A 14,050-nucleotide genomic window follows, 5' to 3' on the forward strand; every position below is an offset into this window, starting at 1 on the left:
ACAAAGAGTCAGACATGACTGAGCAACTTTCACTTTCACTACCCATAGGTAGGCACAGAGGACCTGTTTCCATCATGCAAGGAACAGCACTTTATTCTTACTAGAACAGACATTCTGGAAAAAGATCTGCCTTCTTTGCCTGTGGTGCTTCTGTCAAAACTATCATTCATGCACTTAGAGATTGTCTTATCTTCTATTATGGTAGTTTGAGGCTTCTCTGGTGGTTCAGATGGTAAAGAATCCTCCTGCAATGTGGAAGACCTGAGTTCAGTCCTTGGGTTGGGAAGATCCCCTGGAGGAGGGCATGGCAACCCACTGTAGTATTCTTGCCTGAAGGATCCCCATGGACAGAAGAGCCTGGCAGGCTACAACCCACAACATCATTTTTAATCAAGGAACTTGAGAGGCCCCGGCTTGTGGAATTCATTGGTCTTGTCTGTGCTCCCCATCATCCTGCAGCTGGCTTGATATCATACTGCAGTGGCTTTGAAGACTCAATTATATAGTGCTAGTGACATAGCCAGAGAAGGCAATGGCACCCCACTCCAGTACTCTTGCCTGGAAAATCCCATGGATGGAGGAGCCTGGTAGGCTGCAGTCCACGGGGTCGCTAAGAGTCGGACACGACTGAGCGACTTCACTTTCACTTTTCACTTTCATGCAAAGAAACAACCAGCTGAGGTCCTTGCTGAGGGCAAAAGCAATGGGTAGTGGAAGAAGATACCTATGATCAAACCAGTATTGTAAACCAATCATCAGTCAATTAAAAATAAATATTAAAAAAAAAGAAGATAGCTCTGAAGACCACATGACTGTTGCAGAAACAACCCATATTAGTTATGGGTACTTCTTCCTTATTTTGTTATGAATATGTTTCTCTGTATAGTAACAAAATATGTTTTCCTATCTCATTTCCTATCTCATTTCCTTGGAGAAGGAAATGGCAACCCACTCCAGTGTTCTTGCCTAGAGAATCCCAGGGATGGGGGAGCCTGGTAGGCTGCCGTCTATGGGGTCGCACAGAGTCGGACATGACTGAAGCAACTTAGCAGCAGCAGCAGTGACATAGTGTTACCTTGGGGGGCTGGGACAGTGTCTTCTAGGTTATGATATATGTTCTGTGTCAGTGTCCAATATGTAGTAATGTCTCTCTCATAGCCAGGCTTCATTGGTCCAGGAATCAATGGGTGGAAATGGAAATGGCTTCATTGTCTGTGATCCACTAGGAAAATTTATCTTCCTGTTCCCTTGACCTCAAGTTCTGTTTGTCTAGAGTTCTTAGTTACAGTAGGAGGATTACTTCCATCAGTAGACACAGCAGTGATTCCAGGAGACTACATAGTGAATTGTTGAGATTCACATGGTCCCTGTGGGTTCCTCCTGCTTCTCATTCAATGGGCAAGGAAGCGAGTTACTGTATGGGATGCAGTGATTGACTCTGATTATCAAGGGAAAATTGCTGCTACTGTATAATGGAAGCAAGGAAGAGTATGTCTGGACTCCTGGAAATCCCTTAGGGCATATTAGTATTCCCACATCCTGTGGGGTAATCAAAAACTACAACAGCCCAGTTTGGGACAGCTAATGGACCAGGTTCTAAAGGTGTGAATCAACTCACCAGGCAAAGAAACACAACCAGCTGAGGTCCTTGCTGAGGGCAAAAGCAATGGGTAGTGGAAGAAGATAGCTATGATCAAACCAGTATTGTAAACCAATCATCAGTCAATTAAAAATAAATATTAAAAAAAAGAAGATAGCTCTGAAGACCACATGACTGTTGCAGAAACAACCCATACTAGTTATGGGTACTTCTTGCTTATTTTGTTATGAATATGTTTCTCTGTATAGTAACAAAATATGTTTTCCTATCTCATCATCAAACATAAGATGTTTTAATAATAACTTTGTATCTCAGTGGGGCTTCCCTGTTGGCTAAGACAGTAAAGAGTCTGCTTGCAATGCAGGAGACCCAGGTTCGATCCCTGGGTCAGGAAGATCCCCTGGAGAAGGGAATGGCAACCCACCCCAGTGTTCTTGCCTGGAGAATTCCATAGACAGAGGAGCTTAGCGGGCTGCAGTCCATGGGGTTGTGAAGAGTTAGACACAACTGAGCAACTAACACTTTCACTTTTTACTTTATATCTCAGTATATAAGTTATAGGAGAAGTATGAGCATTGCCCAAGGACTTTGAACTTCTTCTGCAGAATGGGTGTTTTCAGATGTACGTAGGATAGCTGTATCATGTCAGTGAAAGTATGACTTTGTTATTGGCTTTATTTGGAAATGAAGTGTGGTGTGAGTGTGCATGAGAGCCAAGTTGAGAGGGTGGAGTGTGATGATCATTTTGTTGCTGTGTCAACTTGGCTAGGGTATACTCCCCAGTTATTTAATGAAACATAAATGTTTAATTAAACTGTTGCTGTGAAGATATTTTGTATGTAATTAAAGTCTGTAATCAGTTGACTTTAAGCAAGGGAGATTATTCAGGATAATCTGGGTGGGCCTGATTCTATACATTGAAAGACCTTAAAAAGAGCTGAGGCTTCTCTGAGAAAAGAAATTCCACCTGTGAAGCAGCAGCAGACTCGAGCCTGCTCTTCCTAAGGAGTTGCCCTGTGGGTTCAAACTTGCTTAGCCAGCCTGCACCTGGCATAAGCCAATTTTTTGCAATAAATCTCTTAATGGATCTTACATGCACACACACACGTACACATACACACACTCATGCACGCCTGTGTAAAAACACCTCCTGCTGGTTCTGTTTCTCTGATTAAACCCTGACTGATACAGCCTGAGATGTCCCTAAAACTTTCTTTACTCACTAGTGCTGCCTGCTGGGCCCCAGGCAGATCCTACAGGTGTTGGGTGTTTAGATAGCATGTGTTGAATTGAAATGAATTTAAGGTGTTCAGCCCTTGGGTAGAGGTATCCTTTGAGGTAGTTTGCTACTGCACTAAATTGCAGAGCAAGGTAGCAGGCAGCTCCCCCACCAGTATTTCCCTCTCAGAGTTGGGTGTTGATTCACAGCACCCTCTGAAACTCAAGTGACAGAAATTGGCAGTGAAAAGAACCACCACCCACACGTCTTCTAGTATGTGGGAGAAATGTGGCCAAACACTGAGACTTCACATTAAAAATTATGTCTGCCTCTGTAACTGTTTCTCAGTATTATTTAGTTTCTCTTGTGAATTATTGTGAAATCTGTACAAGGAGGCTCTGAGAGTCCAATGGGAAAAACTGGGAAAATTAAAAATTGGTTTTGAGAAACAAAGGACCCAAGAAGCAGCCAAGAAATTACATTTTCTTTGGTTGGTCCTTGCATAGATCTAGTAAGTACAGTACAAACCTGTTTCAGTATGTTTTCCTTAGTATGTGCAGTGAGTTCTACTATCACATGACGTATGTGTTGCTAAAAATCAATAAGGTATGCTGAATCACAAAGGGAGAACCAGGGACTCATTGGAAAGTGGGAGAGCAGCACAACACAAAAAAATTATCTGTGCCATATTTAAGAGGGTAGGCACTAATTAAAAAAAGGTATCACAGTTTTACACATGTTAAATGGTCATGAAATAAACCAATCCTGTAATGTATATGGTATTCTACCTTGAAAAAGACCTAGAGTTTTCTTGTGGATTGGAGTATTGGAGGGCTGCACCTTGTGAGTTGCTGTGAGGCTGTGGAAGGAACACAGCGGCAACACCACATGTGCACGGGTTTATCTCAAAGCACAGGTGGCCATCTGGGGGAACTGGTAGACGTTTGAGGTGTATGTGGGTGGAGGTTTTGTGTGTTCCTACACACCTCATTTCAGCAGAGTGCAGTTTTCCAAGCGTTCACCTGCCGCTGGTCATGGATGAGATAGCATGTATCAGTCACATTGGAGCAAATTTGCATTTTCAAAACAAGTGTGATTGTGAGACTGACTGTACTGCCTAAAGAGATCACCACCTCCTATCTGTACTTTCAAACTCCCAAAGGTTCTTTGTCAGTTTGGTGCAAAATTCATTTATTAACACTAAGATGAATATAAATGTTTTCCAGAAACACTGGATTTGATTGTAAAGTGCTGTCATATACACCCGTGGGGTTTTAACATGCCTCTATATAGGAAATGGCAACCCACTCCAGTATTCTTGCCTGGAGAATCCCATTGACAGAGGAGCCTGGTGGGCTACAGTCCACGGGGTTGCAAAGAGTCGGACACGACTGAGCGACTTCACTTTCTTTCACTTACACAGTCTGAAAACTTCTGATTTCCAAAGCACATCTGACTCTAATGGAACAGTTGATCTGTATATCGAGTGTCTGTTTTGTGTCAGGCATTGTGTTAGGACACGGTACACAGCAATTGCCTGAATCCTGTAATTTTACTAACTTAAGAGGAATCCTGCAGTGCTTCTCTTAATTCTGGAACATCAGAATACTTTGGAGAAGAAGCTGTTTAGTTAAAAAGATCACTAGAGCTACACTCTAGTAAACTCCTGTTTACTGAGCAGTGTGCTCTGGAATTTAGGGGAGAAATTTAGAGTGTATAAGAGTATGGGACCTAAAGAAACTACAAGACATTTGAAAGAGATAATGAAGACATTGTTTCCCGGAGTATTCAGAGGAGCGCTAGTCATGATGGATGTTCAGAAAGTCAAGTTTGGGCAGCACTGCATATTCGCTGCTCTTCTGGAGCACAATACTTGGTATCAGCATATTAAAAACCCTGAAAGGTCCCATAGTGAAGAAACAAGTTTAACTTTGTTTTGCATGGATTCTCAAGTGGACTGGTCTTTGAATAAGAACCTGGTACTGACCCAGAGAGCACAGTCTGAGAAACTCCAGACTAAGACACGATGTTCTAAATGAACTAAGAGAGGAAATTCTGTTTCTCATTTGGAAGGGTGTTATATAAATCCAATGCAGAGAAATCGTATGCTTTTATTATTTTCGGTTTAGAAATGAAAATGTAAGAGTTGCATCCTCATGACAAGTGGAAAAATGAATCAGATTTGCTTGACTTGCCCAGTGGTTTTTAATTTTTAGAGTCTTCTGTATAAACTAGTAATTATACTGATGTAGCCATCAAATGGTATGTAATTATATCCATGAAATAATAGATAGTGAGCACTTTTTTAAATGAAAAAAAAATCCCCTTAAGTAATTATTAGATGATGAAAGTAAATTAATTCAATTCAGTACTTAAAGAATGAAAATTATTGTGATCCCCGAAGCAGTGTATATGCAGATATAGGTTCTTTCATGTGAAAAATTATGGCAGAAAAATGCTGAAATATTAAGAAAATGTGATACCCGCTGCTTTTTCTCCTATAAACTCAGTCTTACCATTTTAAGATGGTAAATATCCACAGAGGCTGGTAAGCAGATGTTTCATAGCTAGCAAGACATGGGATCAGGATTCAGGCCAACTACACGCACTCTCATCTCTAGGGCCCACACACTTAACCCCTAACTAGAGCCGCAGTCAGTAAGAAAAAACAAATTTAGGTAGAAATAATACTTATTTCTTCTCCTTTCTCTCCTTTCCCCACTGCCCTAACCACCCAACAAGAGTAAATTTCTGTGGTAAAGTTGTAAAATGCCATCCTAAATATTCTAATGCTAGAGAATATTTTGCTATGTCCTACTCCTTCTGTATGACTGTTGTATTTTGGGAGTATTTATATTAGCATTGCAGAAGTTGTCTGTTTTGCTACATTATGAAAACTGCTTTGATTTTTTAGGCCCATCTGTACAAAAATATTCACCATAACAATTGGCTTTATTTGTGAAGAAAATAGCTGCTAGTGATGACCACTCACTTAATCTAATTAATTCTGTGGTGGAGACAGACTTGATACAGCTGCGAAATCATAAATTGATCATAAAATAGTTTGATGAAGGATATGTACAGACAGATGTTCAGGTTTTCATGATGGTTGTTGTGGTATAGAAGTGCAAATGCTTCATAAAATGTAGGTACTTGCCTTTTTGATATGGAAGATTTTAGACTTTAACATTGAGAATAAAACTGGGGAGTCAAGTAAATAAGAGTATAACTCCTTACCTGATTTATAAAATTTTATTCCCTATTAAGATTGCTTTTTCATACTGTTCACACCTAGACAGCATATTAAAAAGCAGAGACATTACTTTGCTGACAAAGTCCATATAGTCAAAACTGTGGTTTTTCTAGTAGTTTCATGTATGGATGTGAGGGTTGGACTTTTAATAAAAAAGGCTGAGTGCCGAAGAATTGATGCTTCTGAACTGTGGTGTTGGAGAAGACTCTTGAGAGTCCCTCAGCCTGCAAGGAGATCAAATCAGTCAATCCTAAAGGAAATCAGTCCTGAATATTCATTGCAAGGACTGATGGTGAAGCTGAAGCTCCAATACTTTGGCCACCTGATGCAAAGAGCCAACTCATTAGAAAAGACCCTGATGCTGGGAAAGATTGAAGGCGGGAGGAGAAAGGGATGACAGAGGATGAGATGGTTGGATGGCATCACCAACTCAATGGACATAAGTTTGGGCAAGTTCTGGGATATGGTGAAGGACAGGGAAGCCTGGCATGCTTCAGTCCATGGGGTTGCAAAGAGTCGAATACCACTGAGTGACTGAACAACAACAGCATTGAGGTTGCTTGGTCTGCTGTCTGAATACTGGGTGGGCCTAACTGCTAATTGCAATTACTAAGTTTTTTTCTAAAGTTAATCTTAGAAAATTAGTTAAATGACACAGTCAATAATAAAATAATCATAAAAGTAAACTTTTGAATTTTATTTAAAATGTAAAGATATTTCCAACAGGAACATTAATTGTGGAAATGGGGACGGGGGAAATTTTGTTTAATAATTGAGATGTCACTTAAAGACTTTGAAGCAGACTTCTAATGAAAGCTTCTGTGTTATGATTCCTCCTCTGAAGAGAGATTGGTGTTCCTAGGATTTAGAATCTTTTTTTTTTCTTTGTGGTAAGAGGAATGATTATTGGTTGCAGAGTTCAGGTAGGTTTTACTGTTCCTTTACTTTTCCGGTAGTAAGGCATTGATGAAATAGTCTTCGCTGAGTAATTCTTGAGAAGGGTGCTATCTGACATCTGGACTTTGATACGTCTTGCACGATGATGTGTGTGGACTCAAGCCAAGTGATTACCCATATAATATGCAGCACAAAGTGCTAGGCTGGTTGGTTTACAAACAGTCCTTAAATGGCCAGCTCTGCAGAACAAGTCACCCGAAGGGGCCCTTTCTGTGCTTGCATGAAGCCCACCAAGTTCTCTGAGCTAAGGCTTCCATAGCCTGGTGTCCTCTCCCAGACTGTTCACTTTCTGTCTTCCTCATCAATATGATCAATGCAGCCAATATTTTATATGGTGGCTGCCACCATTCAAGACACTGAGGCATTACAAAGGCCCTCATCAGCCTTCTTGCCTGACCATGTAGACCAAGTTACCCATCAATTAAATAGCCGTTCAAGAAACTGTCATTTAATTTGCCTTTAATTATAGATAACTCCCTTCGTTCCAGCTCAATTGAACCCCATCAAATCCACCTTAACTTTAGAGCAAGGGATGACTTTTTTCCTATCAGTAAATTCTAACAATCTAAAATTCTCTACGTAGCTTAAAAGCTTTATTTGTGGACCCAGGCTGGGGGTAATGATGTCATCATAACTGATATTTTTAGAACTTTACTATGGTCTTTTAGAATATTTCCAATTAGAAAACTTGGGGTTAGGTATTTCTACAGTGGGAAGAGAAGCAATTGATATAAAAGGAGAATTTTACCTCCTAAATAAATGAAATGTAGCGTAAGTTGCTGTTTGACCATTTACTGATGCCGTCGACCTAGAAATTAGATGTGATGTCAGTTACGTATTTTGAACCTTGGACAGTCATGGAGAAAGTACTGCACTCGTTTATTTCATCAGGCAGTGCCAAAGACCAGTTATACGGTCATGTAATAATACTTGTGGCACCTTACAGAATGTTATTAGTTTAAATTTTTAAGTTGACTCATTTTATAGAGAGTCAATTCTTTTTAAAAAAATATGTATTTTCGGCTTCCTTGGGTCTTAATTGTGGCACACGGGATCTTTTGTTGCGTCTCAGGTTTCTCTCCAGTTGCAGGATGTGGTCTTAGTTGCCCAGCGGCATGTGGGATCTTAGTTCCCTAACAAGGGATCCCCCCTGGAATCCCCTGCATTGCAAGGTGGATTCTTAACCGCTGGACCACCAAGCAAAACACGTGAAGTCAGTTCTTCTAACACTTACCTAATGTTCTGTGAAGGTCTTCAAAATCTACTGATTATAATTTTTAAAATTAGCCATTGGAGACTTTACTGATGAAAACCAAAAGTAGGTTTTGTGAAAATCTCTGAACTATATGCCTGAATAAATAATCACTGAAAACATTTTGAAATTAAACACTCCAATTTTTTTTTTGTTTTTAACCATTCTTAAATAATGTGATCTCAGTTATATTGCACATTTCCTTGTCTTTTAAATAATTTAACTCTTTTTGAGGACTACATGACTAACACAGTGCCTTATTTGCTATGTTATCAATCTCCTTTCCTTTTAAGGGGGATACAATATGTTATTTCAGGGATTGATGAAGTTTGAAGGTGTGTTTGCATCTATACTAAGGATCCCAGACTGTTATCTTTTTGTAATTGGTAATTATTCTTTATGCTTCCTCACTTTCTCTCACCACTGCTTAGGGCAAAGTAGTTTAAACCACTTCTTCCTCACATCAGATTTTCTGTGAACTCTTAGTAAGGCCATAACTGCAGATCACGAGAGGAAATGAGATGATTAGCCTTGTTTTGATACCCAGATCTCTGGACAGCAGAGGTCTGGGGACTTGACACCCAGATGGGGGCTCAGTCCTGTGTGTATTGTGCAGGTACTTTTCCATACATATGATGAACGTTCATCTCTCCTTTCCCCTCAAAGCTCCTGACTCCAGCTTCCAAGATATGTTTCCCATGACACAGACAAGTAATTTCATCTCTCTGGGCTCAGGTTTCTCATCCAGAAAACACAGATGTTTGCAGTATCTACTTCCCAGGTAGTTTTGAGGATAACTGAGGTAATATCTGTAAAGTTCTTACAGAAGTCATATGTGTGTCAGATATGTGCATGCTTAGTCATTCAGTCGTGTCTGACTCTTTGTGACACCTCTGTTCATGGAATTCTCCAGGCAAGAATACTGGAGTGGTTACCGCTTCTCTAGGGGATCTTCCTGACCCAGAGATCAAACCTGCATCTCCTGTGCCTCCTGCATTGCAGGCCGATTCTTTACCTGCTGAGCCAGCAGTCATACATAGATAGTAAGGATCAAATAATTAAAAAAAAAAAAAAAGATTGGCCTCTGGATAAATGACTAAGCTTTTGAAAGGAAAGATCTGAGAGGAAGCTTCTCCTAGTAGAGGCTGATTTACACTTTCTCTTCTGGGGTGTAGGAGTGGGGTAATTTAGAGGAATTCGTATATGAAGGAGCAGAACTGAAAGGTATTACCTAAAATATCTGTATAAAATGCTGGCAGTAAGCCTGGGTCCTGACTGGATCTAATAATATATGGAAAGATGTTCATAACAGCTCCTCTGGGGCTCTTCATAGTATGTCTTAAAAGGAGACAAGAGGAATAAACTGCAAATATATGGGGATGGAGGGAATTGGGGGCAAAGCTTATGCCAAGAGTTAGCAGTTATCTTCTATTACCTAATAAAGGCTGAAAGAGAGTGATTCTCAGGGAAGATGATGTATGTATATATATAAAGTTATATGTGTATCTATCTTATGTATCTATATCTATATATAAAACCTTTTAACCGCCTGTCTAACTTAGGTGTTTTTCTCAGCATCTCCCACGGAGAGGGGCCCTGGCCATCTGCTTTGTTAAAGAAAGCAGGCACTGGCATCATGTAGCACACACAGGGGATGCCCTGCCGGCCAGCATGAAGCTTGGAAGCCCTCGGTGGTGCCCGTGGGGCAGAAGACCCTGCCCAGGGGCGCGTCGCCCCGGCAGCTGTGTGGCCCCGCTGCCTGAGGACCGTGCTGGCGCCGGGCCAGGTGACTGTTGGCTCCGACGACCGCCCTTTGCCCCAGCTCGCAGCCCGGTCATAATTCGCTCTAGGCTCAGAGGTGCAGCCTTGTCCAGCTGCAGCGTGTTTATCTTGTAATCCACAGACAAGAAGAAAGGAGGCAAATTCCAGCCTTTTAAGAAGTTGTTCGGCAAAAGGAAAAAGAAAGGCACGTCGGTATCCCAGGAGGCGTCTGCGGGGCGCAAGTGTCACTCTCCCCCAAGTGTCAGCAATGGAACCTTCTCTTCCGACGAGGAGACCCTGGAGGGCAGTCTGAGGTAATCACTCACACTTTTTACCCCCAGACCTTCTGCGGAGTTCCGGGGTGGGGAGTGGAGTCCCAGGGGAGGCAGGGCCACCTTGGCACCTCCGGGAAGGTGGAGGATCGGGGTGCACGGGGTGCTTGCTCTACGCAGACACCTCGGGGAGCTGGCACATGGGTCTCACTTGCCGGGAGACCACCGGAGTCTAAGCCTTCCTCTTGCTGCCCTCGCCCTGGGAGGAACGTGGCAGCTCACTGCCTCAGCTCAGCAAGCTTCCTTGGGCTGAAGGAAACTGTGTCCCCTGTCCCACTGCCTGGCAAGGGGAAAGGTTTCACACCCATGTTGAGTACACAGACTGCTGGGGCACAGGATGTCACCCTCATACCCCTGGCCATCTCTTGCAACTTCCAGAACCTGCCTCCAATGAGCTTTCAGTTTCTGCTCCTTGTTCTCTCTCCTCCTGTCTCCCCTGTTCTCTGCTCTCCTCCATCCCTTCTCCCTCTCCTCCTCCTTCTCTCTCTCTCCCTGTCTCTGCTCTCTCCTTCTCTCTCCCTGTCTCTGCTCTCTCCTCCTTCTCTCTCCCTGTCTCTGCTCCCTCCTCCTTCTCTCTGTCTCCCTGTCTCTTTTCTCTCCTTCTGTCTCTGTCCCTATCTCTACTCTCTCCCTCTCTCTCTCTCCCCCGTCTCTGCTCTCTCCTCCTTCTCTCTGTCTCCCTGTCTCTTTTCTCTCCTTCTGTCTCTGTCCCTATCTCTACTCTCTCCCTCTCTCTCTCTCCCCCGTCTCTGCTCTCTCCTCCTTCTCTGTCTCCCTGTCTCTGCTCTCTCCTCCTCCTCTCTCCCTTTCTCCTCCTCTTAGAGCACACTACATCTGGCTGTGACAGTGTCAAGAACTTAGACAAGCAGGGTCAGGCAGTACTTTCTCACCTGAGTGCTGGGAATTGAAGTCAGAGATGGTTAAGCTGTGCTCCTGACAGCTCTGCAGTCAGCTCTCTGAGAAGCCCTTTCCCACTACCAGTTCTGGTTTGTTTGCCCTTGACAGCATTCCCCCAGCATCGGGAGCCTGGCTCCAGCAAAGAGCTTGTCGCTTTCTCTGGACGTTATTGATGGGCTTGTCTGTCTCTCTCACTCACCTGTCAGTTCTGTGAAGTCAGGGACCGGGTTTTATTCAGCCTCATCTTAGGCTCTTAGAAAGTGTTTCCTGTGAATGCTTGGCAATGCATTAAGTACGTGTTGATGGCATAGATGATGTAATCTGTGATATTATTGTGTTTCAAGGACAAAGACAAAAACATCCTCAGTGGTCTGTCTGTGAGTATAGTGTTGTCAACTGCAGTTGAGCCCAGATTACAGAATCCTCAAGCAAGCCATCCACATTAAGCTTTACAGTGCCCACGACAACATTTGTTAGTTCCAAGTAATGCTGACTCCTTTTCTCCACAGGCCCGTTATTTGTTTTCCATTGTCTTTAGTAAGGAATCTACTGACCAAAGGAAACGATCTCACTGAAAGAGAACACAGCTAGCACCAAACTAAACCCAATTGCTGGAATGTCAGTACTGATGTAGAGTTGAGTATTGTTCAGCATGAATCAGTTTTGATTTTACTTCAGTTTCTTCCTTTGCAAAGTAAGACTGTGAAACTTTTTGCTTCACACATCAGAATGAGGTACAGATACTAAAATATGACTGAGTAGCGGTTTAATGCAAAATCTGAGCTCAAGTCTGGAAAGTTCTCCTTTAGAAGGACTGTCCTATGGAAGCACAACTTATCCTTTTTATAGCTCTGTCAAGTCTCTGATTTCTTGTTGAACTATATTAGACTCAGAAGACCCTAGACTCTGGTTCTCATCCCACTTAATTGGTATTCCAATTACCCTTAGGTTTTTTCCTTAAGGTTTAAAGTTTTACAAAGCCTTGGGGAAATCTACATTGGATCTAACAGCTACATTTCCATTAAATATATGTAATGTTACCTGTTCTTATTAATAAACCTATATTTATGAAACATATGCTGTATTTTAATTGTTTAACACATTTGTATAATACAGGAAGCTAGAAGGATAAACTTTGGATAGTGAGTTTTAAAATGGCTCGTTAAATATTTTTAAAATTAAAAAAATGGGAAAATAGAAGTTCCTTAAAATATATGTATTCCTGTTTTCTTCTCAGAAATTTTCTTTTTTAAATTATTCAGTTATTTACATATTTATTGCTGCTTTGGGTCTTCAATGCTGCGGGCAGGCTTTCTCTAGTTGTGGCCAGCAGGGGCTGCTCTTCATTGCGGTGCACAGGTTTCTCGCGGTGACTTCTCTTGTTGCAAAGCACAAGCTCTAAGTGCTCGGGCTTCAGTAGGTGTGGCGCACGGGCTTGGTTGCTCCGAGTCATGTAGAATCTTCCCAGACCAGAGATTGAACTCACCCCTGTGTAGGGAGGCATATTCTTATCCATTGTACTACCAGGGAAGTCCCAGAAATTTCCAACTGAAAAATAATTCCACCCATGAAGTAAATATTACATGCATCATTTACAGTTTAGCTGAACTTCTGATTATCTGCCTTATTTACAGAAGGAGAAGATGAGAAATGCTGCTTCTAACAATCCTTATTTTCAGTTCGCTGCTCAATTAACAGATACCCTTCTTTACGTTGTGTAGGATTCAAAAAGTATATATAGACGATATACGTAGTGTATTTTATTTGTTAATCTCCAAAATGGGCAGCTGGTACTAAAATACAAAACTCAAAATTCTGTGAACGTGATCTCAGGTGGAGGCTCCAAGGAGGCAGACTTCAGCCCAGTGTGAAGGAGAATTTCATAATTACTAGAGCTGTTTAAAAATGGAGAGGCTGGATGTATGCCAGGGGGATTGGGACTGATGAAGGGCAATTTCTGCACCGGGTAGGAATTTAAAGGAGCTGAACTTTAACATGCTGTCGAACTCCAAGAATCTGTAATTCTAGAAATGTCTCCATGGCCAAAAATAGCTCATTATTGATCTGCTCCTTCTGCCTGAAATTTCTCATTTCCTTTGGGTCTTAAAGCATTCTGTTCTTTCTCTAGGTTAGAAGCCTTTATTTCTCCTAGGCTGCTACTTTTAAATTATACATGCCAGTGGGAAAAGCAAAACAGTAAAACATGATCAGTTTTTAACAATTTAATATGACTTCCATTATTAACTAAAAACAGCTAATACTGTGTTTCCCAAAGTGTGCTAAATAGATTTTAAATTTCAAAAGGGGGAGAAGGTCATTTTGACAAAAAGGTCTGGGAAATCCTGGACCGAAACGAATTAAATAGAATTCTTCACATAGGACTTTTCAGAGCTTTTACTGTGCCATTGTGCCCTGGGAATTTCCAAGAAGAGAGCTGTCGTTTGCAGCATTTCCAAGATTCCTTTAACCACAATTTTTTCCCCCTCAGAGAATATCCATTGGTGTATATTAAAGTTACCACGTGTTAAACTTAATACAAATGTGTTTTACATAGGTGAATTCATGTAATATTTACCATGACTCTCTGAGATTGACATTATTACTCCCATTTGAGAATGACTTGCTGGTAAGTCGCTGAGGCACTATTCAAACAGTAATGAGTGCCCTCGGAACCATCCATTACTCTGCCTCTGTCCTGCTGCAGCTGTGCTAGGGAGCTAGTCACGTGGCCCTGGGTTGTCCTGCTGGCCCTGGGTCACTAAGCTCGGGTATCCTTTGG

At 41.9% G+C, this 14,050-nt stretch overlaps 1 protein-coding gene across 5 annotated transcripts in view; it reads left to right on the top strand.

Moving 5' to 3' along the window:
* CRACD (capping protein inhibiting regulator of actin dynamics) overlaps nucleotides 1–14,050 on the top strand; it is a 282,379-nt gene that overhangs the window by 218,871 nt on the left and 49,458 nt on the right. For all 5 annotated transcript variants that reach the window (XM_019962783.2, XM_070791469.1, XM_070791468.1 and 2 more), the window contains one exon: nucleotides 10,185–10,356. The gene's annotated coding sequence lies outside the window, so the exon portion shown is untranslated. The remainder of the gene's footprint in view (nucleotides 1–10,184; nucleotides 10,357–14,050) is intronic.

The sequence above is a fragment of the Bos indicus genome, chromosome 6, assembly GCF_029378745.1.
Source record: "Bos indicus isolate NIAB-ARS_2022 breed Sahiwal x Tharparkar chromosome 6, NIAB-ARS_B.indTharparkar_mat_pri_1.0, whole genome shotgun sequence".
NCBI classification, from domain to species: domain Eukaryota; kingdom Metazoa; phylum Chordata; class Mammalia; order Artiodactyla; family Bovidae; genus Bos; species Bos indicus.